We start from the raw sequence: 11683 nt of genomic DNA on the forward strand, positions 1-11683 counted from the left end.
TCCTAGGGCTAATGGTTTGGTGGAACGCATCAACCGCATGATTAAGGACTGCATTCAACTTAATGTATGCAGTGGAAGCAATGTTGAAAAAGCACTTGATTAAATGATCTGGTCCTACCTCGTCACTCCCCACTCCGTCCCTGGAGTATCACCATTCAAGTCCCTCAAATGGAGAGAACCAGGCACCAAGTTAAGTCCCCTGAGGCTTGTTGGTGACAAGAGGGAGGAGGTCAACAGGAATAAGGTCATGGAGAAAATACAAACACATGAAAAGAAATATGGTGAGAGGTACAATTGTAGAGTACAGAAACCTACTAGAACATGGTAAGAAGGAGATGTGGTGAGAATTAAACTACCTAGATCGGTTGTGTCAGGTTGTTTGAAGTTCTCTGACAAGAAAGTGGTAAGCAAAGTTTTCAAAAATGTTGTACAGTTGAACGATGGACAATATTGGAGTGTTGACAGTGTTGTCAAAGACAGCAGTGATAGCATTCATAACAGTGACTGTAATTTTGGAAACAAGATCCACAACAAGACCATCACTCCAAATGCTGGAAGTTACCTCAGAAATGTTCACTTTAAACCTTGTTGGCAGAGAGACTATGTTATGTTCTAACTTTTCCTTTTCTATTTTATTTCCCCTGAGAGAAGGAGATGTGTTGTATCTTCCTTTCTATATTCCCTCTTGGTTCCTTCCTTCACCCCTCTCCTTTGGAACATCCTTAGAATGTTCACAGAGTTCTAACCTGCACTCCTGTGCCAACTGTCAGTTTTCTATGGTGGCCCTTGTGGTGATGGATGTCAATTGTTAATTCATGCTGAATAAACGTTTCTCTTCAAATACGTTTCATCATTACTTCAGAAACATTATCGGCAATAGAACTCTATTGTCAACTGACATAAAGATACACTTTATCAGACAAGCTTGTTTAATCTAACCTAGTATGCTGTTTCTTATTTGTGGCCCAGCGATGTGATAAGAGAGTTTCAGTTGACATGATAAATTTGGGACATGCCAGGAATGCGTGTTTAGAGGTCAGATTTTCCAATCACCGCATTGGCCTTGTTAAGAGGGTTGAGTTGCATTTGTTTGCACTTAAGCTTCATTGTTTTTCACTTCAGACTCACAGGTTTGGTTGTTCACTTGGTGTACAATTGCTATGGAATTATATTTGCATCATGATGGGAAAGTGAGTTCTTTGGCACACTAGATATAAGTGAATACGATCTTTGGCCCTGTGAGGTGAAATTCGATGTGGCTCGCTTCAACAAGTGTGAGAACCTTCTCTTGTTTCTCTCAGATGGTGTGTTTTCTATTGAATTCCATGCGGAAGCATGACTCTTTATAAATGAAATGCATGCAGGGGTACATACCCTTCTGTCAGAGGGACAAAGTGTCAGTCAAGGCATCGTGTGATCTTAGGCCCTGCTGCGGGGTAGAAGAAGTGTCTCTACAGGCACTCTGCTGTGGGTTGAGGCTGGCATTGAAAGAACTCCTCTGTGCTCAGCGCGTGCTCTGCGATGCAAGCAGAGTTCACCGTGTGTGTGTTAATGCAACGAAGTTGGGGTGGGGTCAGAGGCCACTCTGGGTTTATTATGGCTTCCTCTGGGGTGTGGTTGAAGTCAGAGGGAATACTGTGAGGTATGGTCTTACTCAAAGGGTGAGTTGGTTAGAGGGGAGATCTCGTAGGTTCGGTCTTACTCTACGTGACATCTGGGTGTGCAGGGTTGGATTGGGATATATAATTGGCCCACATCTGCGGATTCCGTCTTTTTTTCAAAACACAGCTTTAGTGTTTTCAGTGTTTTAAAAGGGAGGGAGGGTTCTATAAAAAGAGCCATGTTTCTTAACTTCACTAAGATAAAAAACAAATGCAAATGTGCTCAAGCCCCCTGCTGAATGGTCATACATTAATGGCTGGCCATAAAGAGATTGGGAATGACACCTCAGCTCCGTTGGTAAAAGGGAAGTAATAGAGGCCCATCTGACTCCCGGAAGGCTTCTTAGGCCCCCCACTGTGCCGGTGGTGGCATCTCAACTGCACAGACACAGTCAAAATTGGCTCTATTTAACTTTCTTGATAGAAAACGACTATCAGGGGTCTGTAAAATACCAGAATCACTTTAGCAATCTCTAGATTCTAGTCCATAGAAATTGCCTTCCACAAGCACATGTAGACAATAATATTTTTTTCCAATCTTGCATTTTCAGTGACATGACCACCCAAGGCCCTGTTTTTATATTAAAAACAGAGACTTGGACTATACCATTTCCCGCTGAAAGGCAATATTTCTCTCCATGTGTTCCCATACTTCCATGTTAAAGAACAGTGGATGTTTGAGCACCCAGGCTAATGTGCTGCATAGCTAAATACATATAAGGTCACAAAGACGAGACCGATTGCATTGCAAATGCTGGTTAGTTTTATATTTGAATAATTTACATTGAAATAAAACATCAATATTTATCATCAATGCCAAAACTGTTTGCAGAAAGTCCCACCGTTAGAATAAGATGTCTGCTATCCAGCACAGGATATCTGTGTTCAACTCACATATCATTTAACTATGAATAAACTAAGTTCTATACTTTTAATTTTTGAAAGTCTCCATGCTTGGTTAACGCAGTGTAAATCATTCTACAAGGATAACATGGGAAAGGAAAGAAAAACACAAGGGAGTGAGGAAGATATAGTAGGCATCAGGGGAAGCTAGAAGTCTACTTAGAACACATGAAGAGTAGGGAGAGAGAAATACATTTGCAAACCTCCACTCGATAACCGGGCTGAAGCTGCGAATGTACACTCTCACAAGTTTTTCAGCATTATAACATTGGTGCCTCACTACCTTAAGACTTAATGCTTTCAATGAGGAAACTTTATGGCTCTATCTGAGAAAATATATTGGAGTTCGTGGCTGAACCGCCTTTAAGTGTTAGGGTACCAAAGGGAAGATCGAATCCAAAGAATCAAGAATTCTGTTCAAACCTCAAACATCATCAGTGTCTCAACAAATGCCCTCACTGTTACGAGCTGCTCCTATCTTTCTTCTCACCATCGGCTTGCCTTAATCTTGTTTACTCCTTTTGTTGTGTTTCCCACCATAATAATGCCCACTGATCGCAGCTATTCTATCAAAGGCCAAGTAGAATGTATTTTACCTCTGAGGGAGTATTTCTTCACCACGCCTTTTCTCTTTTGCAGATGCCGGTTTAACCTTAGGGATTGTCATCAGCCCTGGGTGCACCTCTGCCAGCTAACTCTAAAAAATGCACGTTTGTCTCACACCAGATGCCTTTTTACAGGGATGCTGCCACGCACTGGAACAGCCAGGGATGTCTGCACTCAATGTGATCGGGTGCCATCTTGGAAACCACTTACCACAGAAAGGTCTTTGGGTCCCTGTGCTTTCCTCAATCAAGCTTTGCCTGATATTCAGAGACTGGCATCTTGCCTGCTCTTCAGAGACTAGCAAAACACAATGGTTCTGTTGGGAATCACGTGTACTTCGATCAAGTGTACTCAATATGATTTATGACATTACATTGATCATTGAATGTAGTACAGTAACACACACACAACACAAATTAGCTCATAGAAAAACTTCCTTTGTGAGTTTTTTTACTTTTTAGGAATAGAACTGAATAACGGGCTGTCCAAAAAATTACAAATACAATGTAGCATGCAGAGGTGATGCGAATGACTGGTCATGATCAGTGACAAGGTGTTGTACATAGGTGACATAAATAACACATATTTACAAATAAGGAAAATATTTTACAAGTGTGTCCAGCATAAGATACATAACACCCAACAGGATATAATTATTCCTAATTCTAGTTGGGGTGTTGCGAGGACAAATTGAGCAAACACCAACGACGTTTCGACCCAAATAGTTAGTGTAGATTCATAATCATCTGTAGCGGATCTTCATCAGGACAATGGGGAGGGGTTGACAGCCTGTGAAATTAAAGATAGGAGTCAGGGTTGTGTGTGTAAATCGCGTCTTCTCTAAAGTAAGGTATACATTTGTAGAAGCTCACCTGATGATTCAGGTGGAGTGGCACAATGTTTTGTGGCTTCTTTATATACCAGGGTGTCAGCCAACACCGGACACTCCCAGCATGGTGTATTCCTAAAACCAATGCAAAGAGAGCGTGGCACTTACTGTGGGGATAGATAAGGGTGGATACATGAAATGTAAATGGAGCAGGCGCGCGAGCACCTGGAATAAACGTACCTTCTAGTGTTCTATTCTTAACCGAAGTAACAATTAATTGGGATACGGGGCCGCCATTAGCGATCACCCAAGCTGGGGAGACAAAGAGGGAGGTGCTTTAGTCCCTAGACTCTGTAGCGGAGGTAAATTATCTAATGAAAGATACATTTAAGCACGAGTTATGTAAACATGCAACAGGTTCTACAAAGGCTATCAAAGTAGCTGCCTTAAGGATGGCTCTGCGAGTATTGTGTCAATAATCACTTTCAATGAGTCAGCGCAGTAGCTCTACCAAGGGCGAGTGTGGTTGCCGTATAGTTTAATAGAACTTCCGCCCTGAGAATGGAGCTGTCAGTGATGGCTTTTGTGAAGAATTAAAAAACGGCATCTGTGATGGTTGTTTGGAGAGCGCGTGTTAACCGCACTAATGGTATTGGAGTGAGGAACTAGAATACGGCGTGTAGATCGCTTATTGGAAGGCGCGTGAGGTATCATACTCTTACAGAGCAGCTTCTCAATGCGGTGCTTTAAGGAGATTAAACGTGTGCATAATACTTGTACAGGGGCCCGTGAAACTTATTAACAGTGCCTCGTAGCCGAGCGGCTTTTACGAGGATGCGCGTTGCTTACTTGATTAATGCAGCGTGGAGACGTCCTACTTCGTCCGAGGCCTTTCTAGAGTGTGAGCGCGGGTGGGCTTACCTTCATTATATGACGTTTCCCGCTGCTGTGTACGTGTATACTAGCGCGTGCCGGCTAGTACAGCAGCTCGAACAGGTGAAGACCTGTGTAGCTGCAAACCACGGAGTGAGAGTTCCATCTCACGGACTGTAAGGGGACGACTGGGTCGGCGCTATTATGACTAATGCGTTGCACGTACTGGCATGTTTCGTGAACACTTGTTTGCATACACCCGTTCGTGTAACTCGGTTATACAATTGCGTCCGTGTACATGTATTGTAACTGAGGCAGTAATGAAATTGGGCATGGTGGCAGGAATGTTTGCTACAAACGCCTTGCGACATTGAAACGTGCGGATTAACTTTTAAAACCTCTTGTGTTAACTGATATTCACAGTAGTAAGCCATGTTGAGCTAGTGGTCGTATATTCACAAATATATACATCTTCCTTCTGAAACCTCTTGTGTTAACTAATATTCACAGTAGTAAGCCATGTTGAGCTAGTGGTCACATATTAACAAATATATACATCTTCCTTCTGATACCGAGCGGACACATATTTACATGTTCAAACACATGTGGCAGTACAGATATTGCAACTATGCTCAAAAGATTGCCACATTTATTACAACCCTTGCAGTAATGGTGTTTCGATATGTGTATCATAATAGGCATGTTATGCATATACTTAGACATATCTGTTTCATGGGATGGGAAAAGTGGATAAAGGAGGTGGAACATTATAGTCTACTCATTTGAGAGTACGTCTCCTCATGCTCATTGAGACCATGGTTGACCGCCTCAAGTGTATGTATCCAGCAACACTCTTTGTAGTTGAGTGAGGTGGCGATGTTTCCACCTCTGGCATGTAGGGTGATTTTTTCCAGGACCCACCATTCAAACTGTTCCTGGGTGTGTCCTCCCCTGTGTAGTGTTCCACTAATGGTGCCCCTTAGACTCTGCATTTAAGCCTGCTGTTCTGTTGCAAAATCCTGTTTTTCACTTTTTGTGTAGCCTGCCCTACATATATCAGTTGACATGGACTCTTAATGCCATAGATCACGTTCTGATTATTATAGTTTGTGAATTGACTTAGAACATGTGTCTTGCCACGGTGGGTGAATGTGGTACCAGTGATGGTGTACTGGCACGCCTTACAATAGCCACACTAATGATGTCCTTTCACGGGTGGTAAACTTAGTTGTGATCTGATGTCAGGTGGTGGTGGAGCTTCCAGCTAGGAGGATACTACGTAGTCTTTTACATTTTTAGCACGTCTGAAGGAAAACATGGGCTCCTCTGCCATCTGGATTTCTGAACCCACCAAGGTCCAATATTTTTTGATCACGTTTTTTATTTCGTGGCCTCTGGTATTAAATTTGGTCACACATATAAGTTTGTCAATTTTTTCATCTTTAGGTTGTACTTCTAACAGGCTTTCACGTGGTCTGTACCAAGCCCTTTTTTCTGGCTCTGTTAAGAAGTCCTTTGGGATATCCTCTTTCTCTTAATTTGGAGATCAAGAGGTCTGTTTCATGGAAGTAGTCCTTTCTTCTAGTACAATTGTGGTGCAACCTCAAGAATTGCCCATATGGCAAATTGTCCCTTAGGTTCCTCGGGTGGTGAGAATTGTATTGTAGGAGGGTATTTCGGTCAGTGGGTTTTTTGTACAGATTCATCATTATTTTGTCATCCTCATTTTCCAGTGTTAGATCCAGAAATGGTATACACTCGTTATTGTAGGTGATCGTGAATTGAATGTCCTGAGAGTGTGAATGCAGCCACGTGAGGAATTGTTCCAGTAGGTCTTCTGAACCGGTCCATAGCATCACAATATCGTCTATGTATCGCTTCCATATATTGATGTTGCCAAGGTATGGGTTTTGGTCTGTGTAGATGTTGTGGTCTTCAAAGTTGTCCATGAATAAATTAGCCAGACTTGGAGCGAACCCAGCCCCCAAGGCTACTCCTTTGCATTGGTAAAAGAATTGGTTTTGGAACACAAAGTAGTTTTTGGTCATTGCAATTTGTAGTAGTTGTACCAGGAATTCTGTGGGGATCCACTGGGGTGTTGGAAGTGGCTCTAGTGTGTTTTTTATGACTTCAATGGCTTCCTTTTGTGGTATACAACGAGCATACGACAAGTGTGACAAGTAACTGTGAAGATTTATCATAGGGCTGATTCTCAAGCAGTTGTATGGTGTGCATCGTGTCACGTAGGAATGATCTGGTCTCCAGGACGAAAGGTTGTAGGAAGCTGTCCAGGTACTGGTTTAGCAGTTCCAGGACCGATCCACACCCGGAGACGATGGGTCTACCAGGAGGTTTTTGTAAGTTTTTATGTACCTTCGGGATAGTGTAGATCGTGGGGATCCTTGGGTTAGTGTTGTTGAGGAACTTAAATTCAGGTTCTGAAAGGAATCCTTCCTCTAGCCCATGGCTGGTGAGGTCCCTTATATGTTTCGATGTTTCCTTCATGTGATCCCTTGGAATGCCTGTGTAGCTATTTACACAATTTAACTGTTGGGTAATCTCCTCTATATAATCTTCCATATTCTGGGCAACCACCGCACCACCTTTGTCCGTGGTTTTTATGACAATGGATTTGTTCTGATTCAAAGATTGTAGGGCTTCTTTTTCCTCCTTTGTGATGTTATGTCTAATGTACTTTGTATTCTCCAGTAGTTTCATAACTTCAGTCATCACCATTTTCTCATAGGTTATAATTTTCTCGCTCATCAAATGCGCAATTCCAGTTTGATGTTGAATGGGTTCGGAGGAGAGGTCGGGAAAAATGACAATCCTTTAGATAGAATATCGTGTTCAGCTTGGCTCAGGTTGTAGTTAGAGATGTTTAAGGGATCTCTTTTGGTTATGCCCTCATCTTGGTCTTCCGTGATGAGTCCATTCCTTCTTATCACTTAGCTTTCATGGCTGGTGGATGCATCACTGGCTGGTAAGGTGACTACCAGCGATAAGTCTGGCGTCTGGTCCGAATCTCGCCGTGGTTCTGTTGTGGCTGTGGCTGAAAGCGTACTCGTGTGTTGCTTCATTGATTGCTCTTCGCCTGATTCCATCTGGGTGGCCTGCCCCATCCTGGATCCCTGTTGATCCAGGAGGGATCGCCAAAAAAAGCCGAGGTAGAGGTACCAAACGGATCTTGATATTGGTCACAGGGGTGGTACGGTGGTCCTTGTGGGAACGAGGGTCCCTGTTGGTATGCCCGCGGATCGGTGCTTGTGCTCGCTCTCTGATCCGCTGCCAAAGGAGGAATTTGAGAAATTGGCAAATCTCCTTGAATTCTGTCTGTTGCGATTGGTGTAAAAGCCTTGTGAATCTTGTGTGTAGTATTCGTCACAAATATAAGGGTACGTGGTCTTCTTATCGTATGCTTTAATGTCTTTGACCAATTTCTCAAGTTTTCTGTTCAGAGTTGTTGTGTTGTGTTTTCGCATGCATTAGAGTGATCTTCAGAGACTGGCATTCGCTACCACCACCCTTCATCTCACCATTACGGCATCCTTTGTAAATATCCGGCTAGAGGCTTAGTAGCCTGTGTAACAAGAGCAGACATCTCTAAGCACTACTGAGAGGTATACTAACTAAGGGGCCCATTAGGATGGTGGGCGGAGGCACAACTGCGGTGCTGGTGGTGGTAGAAAATGACCTTTTCCGTACTCCAGCAGCTGTACTCACAACCGCCATATTACAATGCGCAAACATAGCCCATTTCCCATCCGCCGCTGAGCGACGTGAACCGCCGTAAATATGTGCCCGCCACCGCAGCAATAGGAGCCAATAGAGACTCACCGCCGTGCAGAATGAAGTCCCGTCCGCTGAAGCACGACAGAGGAGCGCGAAACCAGACTTCCGGTCCCCTCCACCCGAACGTAATGGGTCCAGCTCTACAAGCCTTTCCGGTACTGTCCCTCCTCCACTACCAGCAAGTAATGCACCGTTGTGGACAACGTTGCAGGTACGCAAATACACAACTCTGCACACAACCACAACACACAATTCCTGTGCTGGCATACGGTTCCTGTCCACATCAGACACTCTGGTGGGGACAGGAACATATCCCATAGTGTACCCACACGTCCACCTGTCACATAATATCCTCCGCATCCGTGTCACCCATCAACAGAAAAACGACTGCAATCACCGGTCACGTCACCGCATCGGTGAAGACGCTGGAAAACCTAAGTACAATCTAGTAGGCAGGGCCTGCGCCAGGCATGGGCAATCCACCAAGATTCACAGGGCTCCACCTCCACCCTTCACACACTACACTCCCCACACCCATTTGGGAACATGCTGTGTGCCCCTCCTGTGCCCCCCTGCACAATTAACCTGCCAGGTGTAGCTGTACCTTGCACCTCACACACCATAGGACAAGGGAGCCTGTCTTGGAAGTTGGAAGTGAAGAGAAATACCCTGCACAGAAGCCCAGCTGCTGGACAACCCTCCTCACACTTACCTCCCACTCATGTCAAGCAAACCTAGTATAACTCCAAAATGAGGACTCACACTGCATATGAACATCCACTGAACTGTTCACACTGCCTGTCAAGTCACTCACAAACACCCCACACTGACACCCTGCCACATAGGCATACCATAGGTCAGCAGCAATAGAAGCCAAAAATGGGCCAGCCAAAAATGAAGTGGACAATGCTGTAAAGCCATGGAGCAAGCCACAAAGCATGTGTACATCACATGCAAGAGAAATAACATATCACACCACCATTAGGCCATCAAATCACACATGGGTGGCACAGTGAGTGAAACTAAACCAAAGTGACCCCTGTGCAACAACTCAGGGAGACATCAAGGCAAGCCATGCATAGGCACAGGAAATATGGGAATTGTCTGAAGTCATACAGTGAACAGCAACACATCTATGTCAACGTGCTTGACATGTGTATGTCAATAGCACAACACTCATGGCTCATTGTCACACTCCCTGACTGTCAGACACATGTAGGACCTTCACAAATGCCCCTCACCTACCCACCACATACCTGCAACACTGAACACCTGTGTGAAACAAACATAATGGTGCAAATGATGTCCACTGACAAGCAATCACACTCCCTGTGGTGCATCCACAAACATCACACTCACACTCAGGGATGCCTGAACCAATGCAGACACAAAAAGAGTAGCCAAACACAAAGCTCATAACCAACATACACAGAAGCACAACCAGCCCACACATGGGTAGCCAAACAGTAGAAAGGCAATGTGACCGTAGGCAGAACAGGAATACACAACATTGTCACTCTTCACTCTGGACAAATGCACAGACACCATACCTCAACACAAACAAGAAGTACATCCTCAAAAACAAGGAGCCATAATGTACCACAAGCATACACATGCACAATCCTGACAAGTGACAGGTCAAAAATAGGAGGATAAACCACCAATGTGCACTCAAAACAAACCCAGTAACAAGAATACACCTTGCTGCATGTGACAGACACACAAGTAATGCACACCACACCTGCAACACACATCTGAATGTATCACACAGCAACAACTACTCACCCACAATGTCATGCAAATAGAACATCACAGATACATAGCACCTGTCAGTTGAAAGAGCCAACACAGGCCAAACATTGCATACATCCACAACAAAAACACAACAGATGCACACACCAATCCACCACATTGCAAACTCAGCTGGACGTCAGGGGAATGCACAACAAGCAAGTACAAGGCAACATACACAGACAACACTGCATTCACACCAAGCAGTGTGTGCACACCAACCAAATCAGTAGCACACACATCTGAGTGCCACACCATGTATTCTCACAACACAAATCATCACAGCACACAGATAACATCACACTTAGGAAGGGTGGCAGTACCTCATCAAACACACATACAGCTTGCCCATCACCCACCGATGCACAACCCAGGTACAAACAATATGACCAGAGGACTGTGCTGCCCAAACATATGCACTGCACATGAGCAACCATGACAGCAAACCAGTAGAAGGAAAGAACACATAACTAATTGGGAAACAACTGTCCTGAGTGGCACATTGGTCCTGAACACAGTTCAGCATCACTAAGCATAGTTTAACAAATGAAGTGGGGAGGATCACACACTGAGAAGCCCTGGGGTGGAAGACATGAGATTGAAGAGGTGTGTACTTCAGTAGTGGACAGGTGAGGAGTGTACTGTACACAAACACATAGAGGAGTCATTCACAATGTGTAGGCATCAGAAGCACCTATAGGGGATGGCATGACTCCAAATACCGCATATCATATTGGAGTCACAAAAGAGTCAAGTGACAGAAATGCATGAGAAAACCCACAGATAATGTCAGTGTGGCTGAGCAGGTCTGCACAGTGAGCACAAACAGTACTAAGAGGCATGGCTGATCAACAAAACACAACACAGACTTGGCAGTCACACACTCAGCATACACACAACTGGCAGCAACTACAAGTAGGTGTCCACCAGGAGTGCAAGGACACACCAGCACACTGCACAGTTCACCACCTAAAACTCCTACATGTGCTCACAATCTGAAGCACATGGCAGACAATTGAAACAAACAGGCACTCATTACCTGGATCATACATGTGTGCAGTTGGCATTGCAGGGGCACACAGACAACAACTCCACTGACAATGACAGCCCATTCACACTGTATGACCACTCAAGTGCACACATTCAAATGTACCCCTGTGACTAGGAAGACAGGCCATCACAAGATGAACACACATCAACACTGCTGTACACTCATCAAGAAAGAACA

General features: G+C 44.3%; 1 long non-coding RNA gene across 1 annotated transcript; it reads right to left on the reverse strand.

The window, feature by feature from the left end:
• Nucleotides 1-2525: 2525 nt before the first annotated feature.
• LOC146862726 (uncharacterized) lies at nt 2526-4910 on the reverse strand. The gene is made up of 4 exons (XR_014978500.1): nt 4849-4910; nt 4240-4311; nt 4043-4134; nt 2526-3959 (listed from the first exon to the last, which is right to left on the reverse strand). It is a non-coding gene; the product is annotated as an uncharacterized LOC146862726 (long non-coding RNA).
• Nucleotides 4911-11683: the final 6773 nt, after the last annotated feature.

The sequence above is a fragment of the Triturus cristatus genome, chromosome 2_2 (genome assembly GCF_964204655.1).
Source record: "Triturus cristatus chromosome 2_2, aTriCri1.1, whole genome shotgun sequence".
In the NCBI taxonomy this organism is placed as follows: domain Eukaryota; kingdom Metazoa; phylum Chordata; class Amphibia; order Caudata; family Salamandridae; genus Triturus; species Triturus cristatus.